Genomic DNA, 14,802 nt, shown 5'->3' with positions numbered 1-14,802 from the left:
CTTTTCTGGTTGGTTCTAGACCCTACTCAGTACTTGGGGTTGGAAATTATTAACCATTCTATGTATTTTCATTGGAGTATTGTTTTCCCTTTGTTTATGTATTCAATGTGGCCCAACATTATGTTCTGTATGTATTACAGCCTGTATCCCATCCAAACGTGCTATTATTAAGCAAGAGAGACTGGTCAACGATGAAGTGCTGAAAATAATGGCCGTCAATATTGATGATGAGAATCCTGATTACGTTCGTTATGAGGTAGCTTTTGCTAAACGCTAAAAGGGCCGTCTGTCGTGTTTTGGCAGCTCCTGAGTTAGCGTTTAGCACAGCTACACGGCCTTTTTAGTTAACTTGACCAAAACGAACGGGGGCCATTTTGAATCCTTCTGGCTTCCATGTTATATGAACACGCTGCCTCGTGGTCAGTGTGCCCTTTCATCCTTTCTCGATACCCATGGTCATCTATTCTGCTCGGCAACAGGCTATTTTTAGTACTGGTCAAGCGCACATGCGCACTATGCATCAACTGGTCATTTTTTAGGAATGTTAGCACAAACTGACCAGTGCTACTGAACTCCTCCCACATGCTGGCTGTGTTCCAAAAATGACCTTATATGTACCTAAAATGTGTAACTTGTAAACGCCAACCTTTTTATTGCCATTAAACTGTATAAAAGAGGTCGCGCACCGATGTTCGGTGTGCTACTTCTTACATTGCCGAAGGGTGCTGTAGGAATATACCACCACCCCATGGGGTCCTAATAAACTTGTCTTTTGCATTTTCCAGTGTCCGTGCCAACTTCTATACTAAGGTGTTCGTGAGTTTAGCAGAGTATGTAGGCCTGATTTGAACCCAACACCACAGCATCATCGGCTCCAGCTGTTGCACCTACGTGCCAGACAACTCGCCTTCAGTCTACAAAGCAATCGAACACCTCCACAGACTGTCCTCAGAGGTTCACCAGGAACAGGAAGGATGGTCGCTTGGAAGCTGGCTTTGGGACACTTTGAAGGACTGGGGATGGAGGTTGTTTACATTTATATTGATACCAATCATGATACTGTGTGGGTGTTGCTTAGGTATTCAATGTTTGCCACCTTTGTGTTCACTCATTTCCAACTGTACGTGCCCTAAGACTTTGGACTTTAAAACTGAGCACATGAGTCCCCTCTACGAGATAGAAGTACGTGGTCTTATGGGGATCGATCCGAATTGACAAGCTGGCGAGACATGTTAAAAGGGAGGACTGTGGAATTTTAGTTCGTGAACTGAACATCATCGGCGCCATCTTGCCCCTTCCTCAGACTCACGTATGAACATACACGACAGCCATTTTAGGTACCATGGTCTCCCCGTTCACGATCGCTCATCAGCGCACTTCCTTGACCCTGCAAGCATCCCCCATGCACCCTGGCTGCCCCCGCTCTCACATGCGCAAGTCATGAAGTCTCCCCTTCCACATGACTCTGTCTCTGAGAATCACACCCCGCGCCTGACCAACACCTCCTTTCCTTCCATGAATACCCCTCTTTTGATAAACCCTTCCTCTACGCTCGATTGTCCACACCAATCCTTCCTTTCATGAATATCTCTCCTTTGATGACCCCTTCCTCTGAGCCTAATTGTCTACACGGACCGCTGGTCATCCCTTAGCCTGAGGATACAGTTTATTGCCCACTACTGTATGCACTCGCCCCTCTTCAAAGGAGCTACTATTGATCACAACCTCCCCACCCCCTGAGATTCGATCAGGCGCACACATTCCAAAGGAATCGGCAGAACACTCAGCTGCGTGATAGCCCCCTCCTATTGTATGAGGGGTAAGGGCCTCTACTGTAGCCATGTGTTGAAATGGGCCGGAACTGGGGGGGGGGTACCGGGGATGTCATCTTCATACTTCACAATGTCTTTATTGTAATAAAGAGTGTTCACATGTCTTAAACCAGTGTATAAAAGACCAGGCCTCAGAGAGGCTAAAGAGAGCACCTCGAGACGATGCCTTGTTGTCCGATCTGACGTGTTCTGCTCCGTTCGAATAAAACTTGTTTCCTGTCTTCCTGTCTCCAGCGCCTGCCTCTTTATTTGATAACTCGTAATGGTATCAGAGGCGTTTAACGCCGGGCAAAATTAACTTAAAAGCATCGACTGAATCGCCTGACCATTTTTGTATTTGATTTTTATCAATGGGGAATTAGGCCCTGTTTCTGAGGTGCATTTTTGCCATTGGCTTACATAGGCGGCCTGCAAGGCAGCTGTATTGCGTGTTTTGGGAAGCTGTAGGGGGTGTTCTAGATTTTTGGAGTGGGTTTAGGGGCCTTGGAGCACTGCTGGGAATGTCTAATTTTGTCTCAAAATAGCAGTTTGGTCGTAGGTTGAGAGGAAAGGGGAATTAGGCCCTGTTTCTGAGGTGTTTTTTTGCCATTGGATACATTGGCGGCCTGCAAGGTAGCTGTATTGCGTGTTTTTGGGAAGCTATTGTGGAGAAGTGTGGCTCAGGGGTTAGAGGCGGCAGACCCGGAAGCTGAGATCGGTCCTGGACCAGGGTTCAATTCCCCGCCTCGGCGGGTCTTGGGCTAAAAATTCCACGGACTCGATAATTCTCGCCCCGGTGCCTCCTCGACTCACGGGTTCACACTCTGCGACTCTGGGCAACAGCTTGCTTAATCTCCACAACGGCCCCTCGCGGTGGGATGCCTGACTTTAACCTTGTGGATACCCTGCTATCTCACAGGGGAATATCAGGAAGAGTTCCCTAATGCAAGCGCCGGGAAACCCACTGCGGGTAGCTGTGCGCTATATAAGCTCAACTACATTTACATTTACATTTACATATTTGGGGGTGTTCTAGATTTTTGGGAGTGGGTTTAGGGGTGTGGGAGCACTGCTAGGAAGGTCTCATTTTGTGTCAAAATAGCAGTTTGGGCGTAGGTTGAGGGAAATGGGGAATTAGGCCCTGTTTCTGAGGTGCATTTTTGCCATTGGCTTACTTTGGTGGCCTGCAAGGTAGCTGTATTGCGTGTTTTTGGGTGGCTATTTGGGGGTGATCTAGATTTTTGGGAGTGGGTTTAGGGGTCTGGGAGCACTGCTGGGAAGTTCTAATTTTGTGTCAAAATAGCAGTTTGGGCGTAGGTTGAGGGGAAAGGGGAATTAGGCCCTGTTTCTGAGGTGCATTTTTGCCATTGGCTTACATTGGCAGCCTGCAAGGTAAATGTATTGTGTGTTTTTGGGAAGCTATTTGGGGGTGTTCTAGATCTTTGGGAGTGGGTTTAGGGGTCTGGGAGCACTGCTGGGAAGGTCTAATTGTATGTCAAAATAGCAGTTTGGGCGTAGGTTGAGGGGAAAGGGGAATTAGGCCCTGTTTCTGAGGTGCATTTTTGCCATTGGCTTACATAGGCGGCCCGCAAGGCAGCTGTATTGTGTGTTTTGGGAAGCTGTTTGGGGGTGTTCTAGATTTTTGGAGTGGGTTTAGGGGTCTGGGAGTACTGCTGGGAACGTCTAATCTTGTCTCAAAATAGCAGTTTGATTGAAGGTTGAGGGGAAAAGGGAATTAGTCCCTGTTTCTTAGGTGCATTTTGACCATTGGCTTACATTGGCGGCCTGCAAAGTTGCTGTATTGCGTGTTTTTGGGAAGCTATTTAGGGGTGTTCTATATTTCTGGGAGTGGGTTTAGGGGCCTGGGACACTGCTGGGAAGGTCTAATTTTGTGTCAAAATAGCACTTTGGGCGTAAGTTGAGGGGAAAGGGGAATTAGGCCCTGTTTCTGAGGTGCATTTTTGCCATTGGCTTACATTGGCGGCCTGCAAGGTACCTGTATTGCGTGTTTTTGAAAAGAAATTTGGGGGTGTTCTAGATTGTTGGGAGTGGGTTTAGGGGCCTTGGAGCACTGCTGGGAATGTCTAATTTTGTCTCAAAATATCAGTTTGGGCGTAGGTTGACGGGAAAGGTGAATTAGGCCCTGTTTCTGAGGTGCATTTTTGCCATTGGCTTACATTGGCGGCCTGCAAGGTAGCTGCATTGCATGTTTTTGGGAAGCTATTTGTGGGTGTTCTAGATTTCTGGGAGAGGGTTTAGGGGTCTGGGAGCACTGCTGGGAAGGTCTAATTTTGTGTCAAAATAGCAGTTTGGGCGTAGGTTGAGGGGAAAGGGGAATTAGGCCTTGTTTCTGAGGTGCATTTTTGCCATTGGCTTACATTGGCGGCTTGCAAGGTAGCAGTATTGCGTGTTTTTGGTGGGCAATTTGGGGGTGTTCTAGATTGTTGGGAGTGGGTTTAGGGGCCTGGGAGCACTGCTGGGAAGGTCTAATTTTGTCTCAAAATAGCAGTTCGGGCGTAGGTTGAGGGGAAAGGGGAATTAGGCCCTGTTTCTGAGGTGCATTTTTGCCTTTGGCTTGTATTGGCGGCCTGCAAGGTAGCTGTATTGCGTGTTTTTGGAAGCTATTTGGGGTTGTTCTAGATTTTTGGGAGTGGGTTTAGGGGTCTGGAAGAACTGCTGGGAAGGTCTAATGTTGTGCCTAAATATCAGTTTGGTCATAGGTTGAGGGGGAAAGGGGAATTAGTCCCTGTTTCTGAGGTGCATTTTTGCCATTGGCTTACATTGGCGGCCTGCAAGACAGCTGTATTGCGTGTTTTGGGAAGCTGTTTGGGGGTGTTCTAGATTTTTGGGAGTGGGTTTAGGGGTCTGGGAGCTATGCTGGGAAGGTCTAATTTTGTCTCAAAATAGCAGTTTGGTTGTAGGTTGAGGGAAAAAGGGAATTAGTCCCTGTTTCTGAGGTGCATTTTGGCCATTGGCTTACATTGGCGGCCTGCAAAGTAGCTGTATTGTGTGTTTTTGGGAACCTATTTGGGGGTGTTCTAGATTTTTGGGAGTGGGTTTAGGGGTGTGAGAGCACTGCTGGGAATGTCTCATTTTGTGTCAAAATAGCAGTTTGGACGTAGAATGAGGGGAAAGGGGAATTAGGCCCTGTTTCTGAGGTGCATTTTTGCCATTGGCTTACTTTGGTGGCCTGCAAGGTAAATGTATTGTGTGTTTTTGGGAAGCTATTTGGGGGTGTTCTAGATTTTTGGGAGTGGGTTTAGGGGTCTGGGAGCACTGCTGGGAAGGTCTAATTTTGTGTCAAAATAGCAGTTTGGGCGTAGGTTGAGGGGAAAGGTGAATTAGGCCTTGTTTCTGAGGTGCATTGTTGCCATTGGCTTACATTGGCGGCCTGCAAGGTAGCAGTATTGCGTGTTTTTGGGTGGCTATTCGGGGGTGATCTAGATTTTTGGGAGTGGGTTTAGGGGTCTGGGAGCATTGCTGGGAAGGTCTAATTTTGTGTCAAAATAGCAGTTTGGGCGTAGGTTGAGGGGAAAGGGGAATTAGTCCCTGTTTCTGAGGAGCATTTTTGCCATTGGCTCATATTGGCGGCCTGCAAGACAGCTGTATTGCGTGTTTTGGGAAGCTGTCTGGGGGTTTTCTAGATTTTTGGGAGTGGGTTTAGGGGTGTGAGAGCACTGCTGGGAAGGTCTCATTTTGTGTCAAAATAGCAGTTTGGCCGTAGATTGAGGGGAAAGGGGAATTAGGCCCTGTTTCTGAGGTGCATTTTTGCCATTGGCTTACATTGGCAGCCTGCAAGGTAAATGTATTGTGTGTTTTTGGGAAGCTATTTGGGGGTGTTCTAGATTTTTGGGAGTGGGTTTAGGGGTCTGGGAGCACTGCTGGGAAGGTCTAATTTTGTGTCAAAATAGCAGTTTGGGCATAGGTTGAGGGGAAAGGTGAATTAGGCCTTGTTTCTGAGGTGCATTGTTGCCATTGGCTTACATTGGCGGCCTGCAAGGTAGCAGTATTGCGTGTTTTTGGTGAGCAATTTGGGGGTGTTCTAGATTGTTGGGAGTGGGTTTAGGGGTCTGGGAGCACTGCTGGGAAGGTCTAATTTTGTGTCAAAATAGCAGTTTGGTCGTAGGTTGAGAGGAAAGGGGAATTAGGCCCTGTTTCTGAGGTGTTTTTTTGCCATTGGATACATTGGCGGCCTGCAAGGTAGCTGTATTGCGTGTTTTTGGGAAGCTATTTGGGGGTGTTCTAGATTTTTGGGAGTGGGTTTAGGGGTGTGAGAGCACTGCTGGGAAGGTCTCATTTTGTGTCAAAATAGCAGTTTGGCCGTAGATTGAGGGGAAAGGGGAATTAGGCCCTGTTTCTGAGGTGCATTTTTGCCATTGGCTTACTTTGGTGGCCCGCAAGGTAAATGTATTGTGTGTTTTTGGGAAGCTATTTGGGGGTGTTCTAGATTTTTGGGAGTGGGTTTAGGGGTCTGGGAGCACTGCTGAGAAGGTCTAATTTTGTGTCAAAATAGCAGTTTGGGCGTAGGTTGAGGGGAAAGGGGAATTAGGCTTTGTTTCTGAGGTGCATTGTTGCCATTGGCTTACATTGGCGGCCTGCAAGGTAGCAGTATTGCGTGTTTTTGGTGAGCAATTTGGGGGTGTTCTAGATTGTTGGGAGTGGGTTTAGGGGTCTGGGAGCACTGCTGGGAAGGTCTAATGTTGTGTCAAAATAGCAGTTTGGGCGTAGGTTGAGGGGAAAGGTGAATTAGGCCTTGTTTCTGAGGTGCATTGTTGCCATTGGCTTACATTGGCGGCCTGCAAGGTAGCAGTATTGCGCGTTTTTGGTGGGCAATTTGGGGGTGTTCTAGATTGTTGGGAGTGGGTTTAGGGGCCTGGGAGCACTGCTTGGAAGGTCTAATTTTGTGTCAAAATAGCAGTTTGGGCGTCGGTTGAGGGGAAAGGGGAATTAGGCCTTGTTTCTGAGGTGCATTGTTGCCATTGGCTTACATTGGCGGCCTGCAAGGTAGCAGTATTGCGTGTTTTTGGTGAACAATTTGGGGGTGTTCTAGATTGTTGGGAGTGGGTTTAGGGGTCTGGGAGCACTGCTGGGAAGGTCTAATTTTGTGTCAAAATAGCAGTTTGGTCGTAGGTTGAGAGGAAAGGGGAATTAGGCCCTGTTTCTGAGGTGTTTTTTTGCCATTGGATACATTGGCGGCCTGCAAGGTAGCTGTATTGCGTGTTTTTGGGAAGCTATTTGGGGGTGTTCTAGATTTTTGGGAGTGGGTTTAGGGGTGTGGGAGCACTGCTGGGAAGGTCTCATTTTCTGTCAAAATAGCAGTTTGGGCGTAGGTTGAGGGAAAACGGGAATTAGGCCCTGTTTCGGAGGTGCATTTTTGCCATTGGCTTACTTTTTTGGCCTGCAAGGTAGCTGTATTGCGTGTTTTTGGGTGGCTATTTGGGAGTGATCTAGATTTTTGGGAGTGGGTTTAGGGGTCTGGGAGCACTGCTGGGAAGGTCTAATTTTGTGTCAAAATAGCAGTTTGGGCGTAGGTTGCCGGGAAAGGGGAATTATACCCTGTTTCTGAGGTGCATTTTTGCCATTGGCTTACATTGGCAGCCTGCAAGGTAAATGTATTGTGTGTATTTGGGAAGCTATTTGGGGGTGTTCTAGATCTTTGGGAGTGGGTTTAGGGGTCTGGGAGCACTGCTGGGAAGGTCTAATTTTGTGTCAAAATAGCAGTTCGGGCGTAGGTTGAGGGGAAAGGGGAATTAGGCCCTGTTTCTGAGGTGCATTTCTGCCTTTGGCTTACATAGGCGGCCTGTAAGGCAGCTGTATTACGTGTTTTGGGAAGATGTTTGGGGGTGTTCTAGATTTTTGGAGTGGGTTTAGGGGTCTGGGAGTACTGCTGGGAACATCTAATCTTGTCTCAAAATAGCAGTTTGATTGAAGGTTGAGGGGAAAAGGGAATTAGTCCCTGTTTCTGAGGTTCATTTTGACCATTGGCTTACATTGGCGGCCTGCAAAGTAGCTGTATTGCGTGTTTTTGGGAAGCTGTTTAGGGGTGTTCTATATTTCTGGGAGTGGGTTTAGGGGCCTGGGGCACTGCTGGGAATGTCTAATTTTGTCTCAAAATATCAGTTTGGCCGTAGGTTGAGGGGAAAGGTGAATTAGGCCCTGTTTCTGAGGTGCATTTTTGCCATTGTCTTACATTGGCGGCCTGCACGGTAGCTGCATTGCATGTTGTTGGGAAGCTATTTGTGGGTGTTCGAGATTTCTGGGAGAGGGTTTAGGGGTCTGGGAGCACTGCTGGGAAGGTCTAATTTTGTGTCAAAATAGCAGTTTGGGCATAGGTTGAGGGGAAAGGGGACTTAAGCCCTGTTTCTGAGGTGCATTTTTGCCATTGGCTTACATTGGCGGCTTGCAAGGTAGCAGTATTGCGTGTTTTTGGTGGGCAATTTGGGGGTGTTCTAGATTGTTGGGAGTGGGTTTAGGGGCCTGGGAGCACTGCTGGGAAGGTCTAATTTTGTCTCAAAATAGCAGTTCGGGCGTAGGTTGAGGGGAAAAGGGAATGAGTCCCTGTTTCTGAGGTGCATTTTGGCCATTGGCTTACATTGGCGGCCTGCAAAGTAGCTGTATTGCGTGTTTTTGGGAAGCTATTTGGGGGTGTTCTAGATTTTTGGGAGTGGGTTTAGGGGTGTGAGAGCACTGCTGGGAAGGTCTCATTTTGTGTCAAAATAGCAGTTTGGCCGCAGAATGAGGGGTAAGGGGAATTAGGCCCTGTTTCTGAGGTGCATTTTTGCCATTGGCTTACTTTGGTGGCCCGCAAGGTAAATGTATTCTGTGTTTTTGGGAAGCTATTTGGGGATGTTCTAGATTTTTGGGAGTGGGTTTAGGGGTCTGGGAGCACTGCTGGGAAGGTCTAATTTTGTGTCAAAATAGCAGTTTGGGCGTAGGTTGAGGGGAAAGGGGAATTAGGCCTTGTTTCTGAGGTGCATTGTTGCCATTGGCTTACATTGGCAGCCTGCAAGGTAGCAGTATTGCGTGTTTTTGGTGGGCAATTTGGGGGTGTTCTAGATTGTAGGAGTGGGTTTAGGGGCCTGGGAGCACTGCTTTGAAGGTCTAATTTTGTGTCAAAATAGCAGTTTGGGCGTAGGTTGAGGGGAAAGGGGAATTAGGCCTTGTTTCTGAGGTGCATTGTTGCCATTGGCTTACATTGGCGGCCTGCAAGGTAGCAGTATTGCGTGTTTTTGGTGAGCAATTTGGGGGTGTTCTAGATTGTTGGGAGTGGGTTTAGCGGTCTGGGAGCACTGCTGGGATGGTCTAATCTTGTGTCAAAATAGCAGTTTGGTCGTAGGTTGAGAGGAAAGGGGAATTAGGCCCTGTTTCTGAGGTGTTTTTTTGCCATTGGATACATTTGCGGCCTGCAAGGTAGCTGTATTGCGTGTTTTTGGGAAGCTATTTGGGGGTGTTCTAGATTTTTGGGAGTGGGTTTAGGGGTGTGGGAGCACTGCTGGGAAGGTCTCATTTTGTGTCAAAATAGCAGTTTGGCCGTAGGTTGAGGGGAAAGGGGAATAAGGCCCTGTTTCTGAGGTGCATTTTTGCCATTGGCTTACTTTGGTGGCCTGCAAGGTAACTGTATTGCGTGTTTTTGGGTGGCTATTTGGGGGTGATCTAGATTTTTGGGAGTGGGTTTAGGGGTCTGGGAGCACTGCTGGGAAGGTCTAATTTTGTGTCAAAACAGCAGTTTGGGCGTAGGTTGAGGGGAAAGGGGAATTAGTCCCTGTTTCTGAGGTGCATTTTTGCCATTGGCTTATATTGGCGGCCTGCAAGACAGCTGTATTGCGTGTTTTGGGAAGCTGTTTGGGGGTGTTCTAGATTTTTGGGAGTGGGTTTAGGGGTGTGAGAGCACTGCTGGGAAGGTCTCATTTTGTGTCAAAATAGCAGTTTGGGCATAGGTTGCCGGGAAAGGGGAATTAGGCCTTGTTTCTGAGGTGCATTTTTCCCATTGGCTTACATTGGCAGCCTGCAAGGTAATGTATTGTGTGTTTTTGGGAAGCTATTTGGGGGTGTTCTAGATTTTTGGAGTGGATTTGGGGTCTGGGAGTACTGCTGGGAACGTCTAATCTTGTCTCAAAATAGCAGTTTGATTGAAGGTTGAGGGGAAAAGGGAATTAGTCCCTGTTTCTGAGGTGCATTTTGACCATTGGCTTACATTGGCGGCCTGCAAAGTAGCTGTATTGCGTGTTTTTGGGAAGCTGTTTAGGGGTGTTCTATATTTCTGGGAGTGGGTTTAGGGGCCTGGGGCACTGCTGGGAAGGTCTAATTTTGTGTCAAAATAGCACTTTGGGCGTAAGTTGAGGGGAAAGGGGAATTAGGCCCTGTTTCTGAGGTACATTTTTGCCATTGGCTTACATTGGCGGCCTGCAAGGTACCTGTATTGCGTGTTTTTGAGAAGCTATTTGGGGGTGTTCTAGATTGTTGGGAGTGGGTTTAGGGGCCTTGGAGCACTGCTGGGAATGTCTAATTTTGTCTCAAAATATCAGTTTGGCCGTAGGTTGAGGGGAAAGGTGAATTAGGCCCTGTTTCTGAGGTGCATTTTTGCCATTGTCTTACATTGGCGGCCTGCACGGTAGCTGCATTGCGTGTTTTTGGGAAGCTATTTGGGGGTGTTCTAGATTTTTGGGAGTGGGTTTAGGGGTGTGAGAGCACTGCTGGGAAGGTCTCATTTTGTGTCAAAATAGCAGTTTGGCCGTAGAATAAGGGGAAAGGGGAATTAGGCCCTATTTCTGAGGTGCATTTTTGCCATTGGCTTACTTTGGTGGCCCGCAAGGTAAATGTATTGTGTGTTTTTGGGAAGCTATTTGGGGGTGTTCTAGATTTTTGGGAGTGGGTTTAGGGGTCTGGGAGCACTGCTGGGAAGGTCTAATTTTGTGTCAAAATAGCAGTTTGGGCGTAGGTTGAGGGGAAAGGTGAATTAGGCCTTGTTTGTGAGGTGCATTGTTGCCATTGGCTTACATTGGCAGCCTGCAAGGTAGCAGTATTGCATGTTTTTGGTGGGCAATTTGGGGGTGTTCTAGATTGTTGGGAGTGGGTTTAGGCACCTGGGAGCACTGCTTTGAAGGTCTAATTTTGTGTCAAAATAGCAGTTTGGGCGTAGGTTGAGGGGAAAGGGGAATTAGGCCTTGTTTGTGAGGTGCATTGTTGCCATTGGCTTACATTGGCGGCCTGCAAGGTAGCAGTATTGCTTTTTTTTTGGTGTGCAATTTGGGGGTGTTCTAGATTGTTGGGAGTGGGTTTAGCGGTCTGGGAGCACTGCTGGGAAGGTCTAATTTTGTGTCAAAATAGCAGTTTGGTCGTAGGTTGAGAGGAAAGGGGAATTAGGCCCTGTTTCTGAGGTGTTTTTTTGCCATTGGATACATTGGCGGCCTACAAGGTAGCTGTATTGCGTGTTTTTGGGAAGCTATTTGGGGGTGTTCTAGATTTTTGGGTTTGGGTTTAGGGGTGTGGGAGCACTGCTGGGAAGGTCTCATTTTGTGTCAAAATAGCAGTTTGGCCGTAGGTTGAGGGGAAAGGGGAATAAGGCCCTGTTTCTGAGGTGCATTTTTGCCATTGGCATACTTTGGTGGCCTGCAAGGTAACTGTATTGCGTGTTTTTAGTGGCTATTTGGGGGTGATCTAGATTTTTGGGAGTGGGTTTAGGGGTCTGGGAGCACTGCTGGGAAGGTCTAATTTTGTGTCAAAATAGCAGTTTGGGCGTAGGTTGAGGGGAAAGGGGAATTAGTCCCTGTTTCTGAGATGCATTTTTGCCATTGGCTTATATTGGCGGCCTGCAATACAGCTGTATTGCGTGTTTTGGGAAGCTGTTTGGGGCTGTTCTAGATTTTTGGGAGTGGGTTTAGGGGTGTGAGAGCACTGCTGGGAAGGTCTCATTTTGTGTCAAAATAGCAGTTTGGCCGTAGATTGAGGGGAAAGGGGAATTAGGCCCTGTTTCTGAGGTGCATTTTTGCCATTGGCTTACTTTGGTGGCCCACAAGGTAGCTGTATTGCGTGTTTTTGGGGGGCTATTTGGGGATGATCTAGATATTTGGGAGTGGCTTTAGGGGTCTGTGAGCACTGCTTGGAAGGTCTAATTTTGTGTCAAAATAGCAGTTTGGGCGTAGGTTGCCCGGAAAGGGGAATTAGGCCTTGTTTCTGAGGTGCATTTTTCCCATTGGCTTACATTGGCAGCCTGCAAGGTAAATGTATTGTGTGTTTTTGGGAAGCTATTTGGGGGTGTTCTAGATTTTTGGGAGTGGGTTTAGTGGTCTGGGAGCACTGCTGGGAAGGTCTAAGTTTGTGTCAAAATAGCAGTTTAGGCGTAGGTTGAGGGGAAAGGTGAATTAGGCCTTGTTTCTGAGGTGCATTGTTGCCATTGGCTTACATTGGCGGCCTGCAAGGTAGCAGTATTGCGTGTTTTTGGTGAGCAATTTGGGGGTGTTCTAGATTGTTGGGAGTGGGTTTAGGGGTCTGGGAGCACTGCTGGGAAGGTCTAATATTGTGTCAAAATAGCAGTTTGGTCGTAGGTTGAGAGGAAAGGGGAATTAGGCCCTGTTTCTGAGGTGTTTTTTGCCATTGGATACATTGGCGGCCTGCAAGGTAGCTGTATTGCGTGTTTTTGGGAAGCTATTTGGGGGTGATCTAGATTTTTGGGAGTGGGTTTAGGGGTCTGGGAGCACTGCTGGGAAGGTCTAATTTTGTGTCAAAATAGCACTTTGGGCGTACGTTGAGGGGAAAGGGGAATTAGGCCCTGTTTCTGAGGTGCTTTTTTGCCATTGGCTTACATTGGCGGCCTGCAAGGTACCTGTATTGCGTGTTTTTGAGAAGCTATTTGGGGGTGTTATAGATTGTTGGGAGTGGGTTTAGGGGCCTTGGAGCACTGCTGGGAAGGTCTAAATTTTGTCTCAAAATATCAGTTTGGCCGTAGGTTGAGGGGAAAGGTGAATTAGGCCCTGTTTCTGAGGTGCATTTTTGCCATTATCTTACATTGGCGGCCTGCACGGTAGCTGCATTGCATGTTGTTGGGAAGCTATTTGTGGGTGTTCTAGATTTCTGGGAGAGGGTTTAGGGGTCTGAGAGCACTGCTGGGAAGGTCTAATTTTGTTTCAAAATAGCAGTTTGGGCATAGGTTGAGGGGAAAGGGGAATTAGGCCTTGTTTCTGAGGTGCATTTTTGCCATTGGCTTACATTGGCGGCTTGCAAGGTAGCAGTATTGCGTGTTTTTGGTGGGCAATTTGGGGGTGTTCTAGATTGTTGGGAGTGGGTTTAGGGGCCTGGGAGCACTGCTGGGAAGGTCTAAATTTTGTCTCAAAATAGCAGTTCGGGCGTAGGTTGAGGGGAAAAGGGAATTAGTCCCTGTTTCTGAGGTGTTTTTTTGCCATTGGATACATTTGCGGCCTGCAAGGTATCTGTATTGCGTGTTTTTGGGAAGCTATTTGGGGGTGTTCTAGATTTTTGGGAGTGGGTTTAGGGGTGTGGGAGCATTGCTGGTAAGGTCTAATTTTGTGTCAAAATAGCAGTTTGGTCGTAGGTTGAGAGGAAAGGGGAATTAGGCCCTGTTTCTGAGGTGTTTTTTTGCCATTGGATACATTTGCGGCCTGCAAGGTAACTGTATTGCGGGTTTTTGGGTGGCTATTTGGGGGTGATCTAGATTTTTGGGAGTGGGTTTAGGGGTCTGGGAGCACTGCTGGGAAGGTCTAATTTTGTGTCAAAATAGCAGTTTGGGCGTAGGTTGAGGGGAAAGTGGAATTAGTCCCTGTTTCTGAGGTGCATTTTTGCCTTTGGCTTATATTGGCGGCCTGCAAGACAGCTGTATTACGTGTTTTGGGAAGCTGTTTGGGGGTGTTCTAGATTTTTGGGAGTGGGTTTAGGGGTGTGAGAGCACTGCTGGGAAGGTCTCATTTTGTGTCAAAATAGCAGTTTGGCCGTAGATTGAGGGAAAAGGGGAATTAGGCCCTGTTTCTGAGGTGCATTTTTGCCATTGGCTTACTTTGGTGGCCCGCAAGGTAGCTGTATTGCGTGTTTTTGGGGGGCTATTTGGGGATGATCTAGATATTTGGGAGTGGGTTTAGGGGTCTGGGAGCATTGCTGGGAAGGTCTAATTTTGTGTCAAAATAGCAGTTTGGGCGTAGGTTGCCGGGAAAGGGGAATTAGGCCTTGTTTCTGAGGTGCATTTTTCCCATTGGCTTACATTGGCAGCCTGCAAGGTAAATGTATTGTGTGTTTTTGGGAAGCTATTTGGGGGTGTTCTAGATTTTTGGGACTGGGTTTAGGGGTCTGGGAGCACTGCTGGGAAGGTCTAATTTTGTGTCAAAATAGCAGTTTAGGCGTAGGTTGAGGGGAAAGGTGAATTAGGCCTTGTTTCTGAGGTGCATTGCTGCCATTGGCTTACATTGGCGGCCTGCAAGGTAGCAGTATTGTGTGTTTTTGATGAGCAATTTGGGGGTGTTCTAGATTGTTGGGAGTGGGTTTAGGGGTCTGGGAGCACTGCTGGGAAGGTCCAATATTGTGTCAAAATAGCAGTTTGGTCGTAGGTTGAGAGGAAAGGGGAATTAGGCCCTATTTCTGAGGTGTTTTTTTGCCATTGGATACATTGGCGGCCTGCAAGGTAGCTGTATTGCGTGTTTTTGGGAAGCTATTTGGGGGTGTTCCAGATTTTTGGGAGTGGGTTTAGGGGTCTGGGAGCACTGCTGGGAAGGTCTAATTTTGTGTCAAAATAGCAGTTTGGGCGTAGGTTGCCGGGAAAGGGGAATTAGGCCCTGTTTCTGAGGTGCATTTTTGCCTTTGGCTTACATTGGTGGCCTGCAAGGTAGGTGTATTGCGTGTTTTTGGGAAGCTATTTGGGGGTGTTCTAGATTTTTGGGAGTGGGTTTAGGGGTCTGGGAGCACTGCTGGGAAGGTCTAATTTTGTGTCAAAATAGCAGTTTGGGCGTAGGTTGCCGGGAAAGGGGAATTAGGCCCTGTTTCTGAGGTG

The 14,802-nt window shown here is 47.6% G+C and overlaps 1 long non-coding RNA gene across 1 annotated transcript in view; it reads left to right on the top strand.

The window, feature by feature from the left end:
• Nucleotides 1-923: 923 nt before the first annotated feature.
• LOC147659546 (uncharacterized) overlaps nucleotides 924-14,802 on the top strand; it is a 255,935-nt gene continuing 242,056 nt past the window's right edge. Inside the window, exon 1 of the long non-coding RNA XR_015307216.1 lies at nucleotides 924-1,025. This is a non-coding gene — a long non-coding RNA (uncharacterized LOC147659546). The remainder of the gene's footprint in view (nucleotides 1,026-14,802) is intronic.

This window comes from Lissotriton vulgaris, unplaced genomic scaffold (genome assembly GCF_964263255.1).
Source record: "Lissotriton vulgaris unplaced genomic scaffold, aLisVul1.2 SCAFFOLD_882, whole genome shotgun sequence".
In the NCBI taxonomy this organism is placed as follows: domain Eukaryota; kingdom Metazoa; phylum Chordata; class Amphibia; order Caudata; family Salamandridae; genus Lissotriton; species Lissotriton vulgaris.
Note: the sequence above shows the minus strand (reverse complement) of the source record. Positions and strands in the feature narration are given on the sequence as shown.